The following is an 8254-nucleotide window of genomic DNA, read 5'->3' as shown; positions in this document are numbered from 1 at the left end:
GAACTAATTAAAAATCAAGTGATGAATGTTGATAATCTTGTGTGGAACATATTACGACAAGCTAGCGGTGGAGATATAAGCCCAAGAAATATAGCCTTAGTAGAAGGTCTTTTGGATATATTTATCGAATATCGCTTATGGTTGGAAAAAGACCAGTTTTTAGTCGGCACCGTAGTCTATACGTTTTTGAGGTAACTACTAATGAGAAAGTATATATTTTAGAGATTTTCTATCAATTCCCATTCTTGTTGAATCGTGTTATTAGTATTATCAGAAAACGACACATTTCGACAGCAACCGTTGAAACATAAAGAAAATAATAGTGATAACTAAGTCACATTTCATAGTGTATGAAAATCTGTGACCGGAAAAAATCTAGAAGAAAGTAAGAGCATCAGAAATAACCGCAGAGAAAAAACAGCCCACCAGAAATATTCAATCCGAGTCGATCGCCGACCCACAAGAAAATCAGTATTCCATTGATTGCCGGTTAACCTAAAACATAGGATATTATCCTACACTAAGGTCCGACTGAGCTTTAGCAAGCTTCGGACGACATACGGTCCGCCCTGGTTGTGACACCAGGGACACTCTACCGCCTAGTTGCCTATCTCTTCCTATATAGGAAATTGGTATATACTCGGATGATGCAAACATCATAGTTATCAGTGGGTGCAAAAATTATATAAGTGCCTACATCTCAGCTGACGCAACTGTCAGTAGGGTTCAAAACCAATCAAACCACCTACATCTAAGCTGTTTTGGTGCTAGAGATGTTGGCATCAAAAACATGACTGCCTAGAAGGTATATTATTGTTTCGAAAATATTCAAGATTTTTGATGAACGTCGTCAGCGATTGGTGGTATTGTTCAGAGACAAGCTTTACTATGGAAAAGTTCGCCTAAAACAGCGGTAATCCACCTTTTTCAGACGGGCCGCAAACACGTGTTAGTGTTAGACACAAAGAAAATAAAGATGGGACCAAGACACGATCGCATTGTTAACATAGAACTACGAAATTATTGCTTATTATTGCAAACATTGAAGTGGTTCAATGATAAAACTTTGATACAAATATTGGGTAGGGGAAAAAGAAATATCGTATATTGTCAATATATGGTAACACTTAAACATATCTTGGGTTGTACTTATCGCATCGGGTCATACTATATGGCTATTTTGCCTTCTATATGGCAACAAGTTTGCGAACAAAACGGCGCGTATTTGACTTAAATTGGATAATTTTAAGTATGTTAAAAAAGCGACGACATTTCTTTTTCCCCAATCCTATATTTGATAGCAATGCGTTAACGTTTCGCAAGCAATTTAAGTAGATTGTAGAATTAATACTACATTAATACTACTTTTTCTCCGACACTACAGTCGGAGAAAAAAGAGAGAATCGAGACGCTCATTCTACCGTTTTGTTTTGTTCTCTAAATCGTTTGTAGTATGACAGTAGCTCACTAGCTGAAAAGTTTTTGATCGCGTGTGAACTATGACATGATACTTTTGATATACGTGAACGTCATCAAAAATGTGGACTGTTTACAACTCTGGTTTTATGAATATAGTTTGAGCAACCACCAAAACTGAAAGCAGAAGTAAAGAACTGACTTTTCGCAGTTCCATTTTTGTTGAAGAACTGGTGCTATATTCACTCAATCAACGGTTTACAAAGCCAGTTATCATTTCTAAACCCATAAAATTTAGTTAATGAAATGCGCTCTATAACAATACCAATTCGAACAAACGTTGAATAAACTATCAAACTTTGTTCAAAGTAAGCTTTGAATTTTGGTTTCCTTCGATATGATTGTGAAGACATTTGAAGACATTTTTCGTATAATGTGAAGACATTTGAAAAAATCACCTGGCATCCCTGCTTGCATATCACATGATTGTTCCACCTGGTTTATATATACAAACATACCTTGTGCTTGTTTACTGTCAGTGTTCAATGGTAATGTTTAATGGTCTCAGGTTTATTGAAGCAATGACTTTTAAAATATATATTTGAGTGCAAATAACAATGAACAAAACCAACTGTGAAATAACTAGTGGGCCGAATATTGTTATGGAGGCTCCAAAATCGAAACTCTTTGCTCAAACTATTGTGGACATTAAGGATGACTTCGAAGATGTATTTTGCTCAAGTAACATACGATTTAGAGATTTAATCCAGTGTTTTCACCTTTTCAGAAATATGAGAAGGTTTATCGATCATACGAAAAGACTATTTTGAATGCGAATGATAAAGAATTACAACACCTGCTATCAGCAACTTTATGTAAAGAGAAACAACATGAAGAGATATGCTTAGCGCTGATGTACACGATTTTGACAGATGCAAGCGCTGCAGAGAAAGCATATTGTGATCTCACGTTATTAACCCACGATGGTCTTTTGTTTGTAACGAACAATTTGGCAATGCTCGTAGCTGAAAAATATCATCGGCTGAATGATGTTTCACGAAAGCAGTTATTATGGTTTCTTAGAGAACTAATTAAAAATCAAGTGATGAATGTTGATAATCTTGTGTGGAACATATTACGACAAGCTAGCGGTGGAGATATAAGCTCAAGAAATATAGCCTTAGTAGAAGGTCTTTTGGATATATTTATCGAATATCGCTTATGGTTGGAAAAAGACCAGTTTTTAGTCGGCACCGTAGTCTATACGTTTTTGAGGTAACTAATGAGAAAGTATATATTTTAGTATGAATAGTTTTAGAGATTTTCTATCAATTCCCATTCTTGTTGAATCGTGTTATTAGTATTATCAGAAAACGACACATTTCGACAGCAACCGTTGAAACATAAAGAAAATAATAGTGATAACTAAGTCACATTTCATAGTGTATGAAAATCTGTGACCGGAAAAAATCTAGAAGAAAGTAAGAGCATCAGAAATAACCGCAGAGAAAAAACAGCCCACCAGAAATATTCAATCCGAGTCGATCGCCGACCCACAAGAAAATCAGTATTCCATTGATTGCCGGTTAACCTAAAACATAGGATATTATCCTACACTAAGGTCCGACTGAGCTTTAGCAAGCTTCGGACGACATACGGTCCGCCCTGGTTGTGACACCAGGGACACTACCGCCTAGTTGCCTATCTCTTCCTATATAGGAAATTGGTATATACTCGGATGATGCAAACATCATAGTTATCAGTGGGTGCAAAAATTATATAAGTGCCTACATCTCAGCTGACGCAACTGTCAGTAGGGTTCAAAACCAATCAAACCACCTACATCTAAGCTGTTTTGGTGCTAGAGATGTTGGCATCAAAAACATGACTGCCTAGAAGGTATATTATTGTTTCGAAAATATTCAAGATTTTTGATGAACGTCGTCAGCGATTGGTGGTATTGTTCAGAGACAAGCTTTACTATGGAAAAGTTCGCCTAAAACAGCGGTAATCCACCTTTTTCAGACGGGCCGCAAACACGTGTTAGTGTTAGACACAAAGAAAATAAAGATGGGACCAAGACACGATCGCATTGTTAACATAGAACTACGAAATTATTGCTTATTATTGCAAACATTGAAGTGGTTCAATGATAAAACTTTGATACAAATATTGGGTAGGGGAAAAAGAAATATCGTATATTGTCAATATATGGTAACACTTAAACATATCTTGGGTTGTACTTATCGCATCGGGTCATACTATATGGCTATTTTGCCTTCTATATGGCAACAAGTTTGCGAACAAAACGGCGCGTATTTGACTTAAATTGGATAATTTTAAGTATGTTAAAAAAGCGACGACATTTCTTTTTCCCCAATCCTATATTTGATAGCAATGCGTTAACGTTTCGCAAGCAATTTAAGTAGATTGTAGAATTAATACTACATTAATACTACTTTTTCTCCGACACTACAGTCGGAGAAAAAAGAGAGAATCGAGACGCTCATTCTACCGTTTTGTTTTGTTCTCTAAATCGTTTGTAGTATGAAGTAGCTCACTAGCTGAAAAGTTTTTGATCGCGTGTGAACTATGACATGATACTTTTGATATACGTGAACGTCATCAAAAATGTGGACTGTTTACAACTCTGGTTTTATGAATATAGTTTGAGCAACCACCAAAACTGAAAGCAGAAGTAAAGAACTGACTTTTCGCAGTTCCATTTTTGTTGAAGAACTGGTGCTATATTCACTCAATCAACGGTTTACAAAGCCAGTTATCATTTCTAAACCCATAAAATTTAGTTCGCTGTTGTTCTTTGTTCATCCTTTTTGGAATGAACTTCAAAACTTCAAGGTAAGTTTAATGAAATGCGCTCTATAACAATACCAATTCGAACAAACGTTGAATAAACTATCAAACTTTGTTCAAAGTAAGCTTTGAATTTTGGTTTCCTTCGATATGATTGTGAAGACATTTGAAGACATTTTTCGTATAATGTGAAGACATTTGAAAAAATCACCTGGCATCCCTGCTTGCATATCACATGATTGTTCCACCTGGTTTATATATACAAACATACCTTGTGCTTGTTTACTGTCAGTGTTCAATGGTAATGTTTAATGGTCTCAGGTTTATTGAAGCAATGACTTTTAAAATATATATTTGAGTGCAAATAACAATGAACAAAACCAACTGTGAAATAACTAGTGGGCCGAATATTGTTATGGAGGCTCCAAAATCGAAACTCTTTGCTCAAACTATTGTGGACATTAAGGATGACTTCGAAGATGTATTTTGCTCAAGTAACATACGATTTAGAGATTTAATCCAGTGTTTTCACCTTTTTCAGAAATATGAGAAGGCTTATCGATCATACGAAAAGACTATTTTGAATGCGAATGATAAAGAATTACAACACCTGCTATCAGCAACTTTATGTAAAGAGAAACAACATGAAGAGATATGCTTAGCGCTGATGTACACGATTTTGACAGATCCAAGCGCTGCAGAGAAAGCATATTGTGATCTCACGTTATTTACCCACGATGGTCTTTTGTTTGTAACGAACAATTTGGCAATGCTCGTAGCTGAAAAATATCATCGGCTGAATGATGTTTCACGAAAGCAGTTATTATGGTTTCTTAGAGAACTAATTAAAAATCAAGTGATGAATGTTGATAATCTTGTGTGGAACATATTACGACAAGCTAGCGGTGGAGATATAAGCCCAAGAAATATAGCCTTAGTAGAAGGTCTTTTGGATATATTTATCGAATATCGCTTATGGTTGGAAAAAGACCAGTTTTTAGTCGGCACCGTAGTCTATACGTTTTTGAGGTAACTAATGAGAAAGTATATATTTTAGTATGAATAGTTTTAGAGATTTTCTATCAATTCCCATTCTTGTTGAATCGTGTTATTAGTATTATCAGAAAACGACACATTTCGACAGCAACCGTTGAAACATAAAGAAAATAATAGTGATAACTAAGTCACATTTCATAGTGTATGAAAATCTGTGACCGGAAAAAATCTAGAAGAAAGTAAGAGCATCAGAAATAACCGCAGAGAAAAAACAGCCCACCAGAAATATTCAATCCGAGTCGATCGCCGACCCACAAGAAAATCAGTATTCCATTGATTGCCGGTTAACCTAAAACATAGGATATTATCCTACACTAAGGTCCGACTGAGCTTTAGCAAGCTTCGGACGACATACGGTCCGCCCTGGTTGTGACACCAGGGACACTCTACCGCCTAGTTGCCTATCTCTTCCTATATAGGAAATTGGTATATACTCGGATGATGCAAACATCATAGTTATCAGTGGGTGCAAAAATTATATAAGTGCCTACATCTCAGCTGACGCAACTGTCAGTAGGGTTCAAAACCAATCAAACCACCTACATCTAAGCTGTTTTGGTGCTAGAGATGTTGGCATCAAAAACATGACTGCCTAGAAGGTATATTATTGTTTCGAAAATATTCATGATTTTTGATGAACGTCGTCAGCGATTGGTGGTATTGTTCAGAGACAAGCTTTACTATGGAAAAGTTCGCCTAAAACAGCGGTAATCCACCTTTTTCAGACGGGCCGCAAACACGTGTTAGTGTTAGTGTCGCGGGCCACAAAGAAAATAAAGAAGGGACCAAGACACGACCGCATTGTTAACATAGAACTACGAAATTATTGCATATTATTGCAAACATTGAAGTGGTTCAATGATAAAACTTTGATACAAATATTGGGTTGGGGAAAAAGAAATATCGTATATTGTCAATATATGGTAACACTTAAACATATCTTGGGTTGTACTTATCGCATCGGGTCATACTATACGGCTATTTTGCCTTCTATATGGCAACAAGTTTGCGAACAAAACGGCGCGTATTTGACTTAAATTGGATAATTTTAAGTATGTTAAAAAAGCGACGACATTTCTTTTCCCCAATCCTATATTTGATAGCAATGCGCTAACGTTTCGCAAGCAATTTAAGTAGATTGTAGAATTAATTCTGAATATAATACATGTACTGTTGATTGCTCGCTGTCTAGTGAAACTGAAATACTGATCTAATATCTAAGTAGTTTTCTAGTATTTCTCACATCTCCAACACAGAAAGAAACTTCTCAGAAGACGCAACAGAAAATCCGAACCGAATCTTTTGTGTGGTAGCGGCGGAAGCGAGAGCAATACCATCGAAACACATTCTCACCTTCAGTTTTTCGCCGAAGAAAACTCTCCTGAATTCACAAAAGCTCCCTTTATCTAAAAATAGATAACCTCGATTATCCGTGAGCGGATTATCTGCGAATGTGAGTTCTCTAGTATTTCTATAAACCTTCCCAAAATTTGTCAGTGAGTGGTAGTGTCTTGCTCTTTTGTTTTGGTCATGGCTTTCACATTATCTGATCGTACATCAGTGATCTTACAGATGGATAGTTCAATAATTTCTGTTTGTATCTCATTTTTAGCCCTCTATTGCGTTATCCGCGATTTTCGTTATACGTGTTGATTTAGCCCGACTATTCCGCAGATAATCGGGGTTCTACTGTATACAATAGATTTTTAGAATGCATTATTACTTTGAAGTTTTGGAAAGCGAGCTTTCGCTAGCGATACCAAGATTCCGTGGAAGGCCGCTGAAATTAACCTGGATAATGTCTATCATTGAACTGTTACAGTTCATCGTGTAATGGGACTTTCAAGAAATGCTTCCAAATCATTTTGAGTTTGAAAAATTACCCAAGCAACACTTTTATTGCGGAACAAACTTCAAGCTTTATCACTTTCATAGCTCGACTGACTGACAGCTTGATCCCTTTGTATGCTGCATACGGTCAATTTGTGTTGGTTGGGATAGGGATACTAGGTCCCTTGTGAGAGTCCATCAGAACCAGTGTTTGCGATCAAAATCGAATGATACACAATGTGTCATGCAAGTAACTTCTCATGAACATATAACCAAATATGAGAGAATCATTCAGATACTTGTATGAATGACAGTAATCACTTGTGTAACATTACATGATTAAACCAAGAGAGAAACGAAGACTGTTGTTTGCATATTCGAGTTGTATCAAACATCGCAAACCATTTTCGAAGCCTGCATACAAGTTTGAACCGCATATATCGTCCCGCTCTACCATAGCGAAACCCACTGCACAGACTCTCTTCAAAGGAGGTCCGAGAAAACTTGTAGAGTGTATGCACCGGTTGATAGTCAGGATTTGGGTCACAGAACAGCTACCGGAGGAGTGGAAGGACGGGGTAATCTGCCCCATCTACAAAAAAGGTGACAAGTTGGATTGTGGGAACTATCGTGCTACAAAATTTTGTGTCAGATCCTCTCCCTCCGTCTATCGCCAATAGTAAGTAGATTTGTGGGAAGTTATAAGGCCGGATTCATGCCCGGTTGCTCGACGACGGACCAGATTTTTACACTGCGGCAGATCCTCCAAAAGTGCCGCGAGTATCAGTATTATACACCACATCTTCGTCGACTTCAAGGCGAACACGGCTTTCCCCGAAAGCTTACAAGACTGATTCAGGCAACGATGAAGGTGTTTGGTGCAGTGTGCGGATCTCAGGTGAGCTGTCGGAATCATTTGAGACTCACAGGGGACTTCGACAAGGCGATGGACTCTCCTGTCTGCTCTTCAACGTGGCGCTGGAAGGTGTTATGCGGAGAGCGGGCTTCAACATGCGGCACGATTTTCAACAAGTCTAGTCAGTTTATCTGCTTCGCCGTCGACGTGGACATAATCGGAAGAACACATGCGACGGTAGCCGACTTGTATACTCGACTGAAACACGAAGCAGGGCTGATT

General features: G+C 37.5%; 1 long non-coding RNA gene across 1 annotated transcript; it reads left to right on the top strand.

Moving 5' to 3' along the window:
- Nucleotides 1-228: 228 nt before the first annotated feature.
- Nucleotides 229-6441, top strand: LOC129781791 (uncharacterized). The gene is made up of 3 exons (XR_008744247.1): nucleotides 229-2144; nucleotides 2204-4711; nucleotides 4772-6441. It is a non-coding gene; the product is annotated as an uncharacterized LOC129781791 (long non-coding RNA).
- Nucleotides 6442-8254: the final 1813 nt, after the last annotated feature.

The sequence above is a fragment of the Toxorhynchites rutilus genome, unplaced genomic scaffold (assembly GCF_029784135.1).
Source record: "Toxorhynchites rutilus septentrionalis strain SRP unplaced genomic scaffold, ASM2978413v1 HiC_scaffold_21, whole genome shotgun sequence".
NCBI lineage: Eukaryota > Metazoa > Arthropoda > Insecta > Diptera > Culicidae > Toxorhynchites > Toxorhynchites rutilus.
The sequence above is the reverse complement of the archived record's forward strand: the minus strand, read 5'-3'. Positions and strand labels throughout refer to the sequence as shown.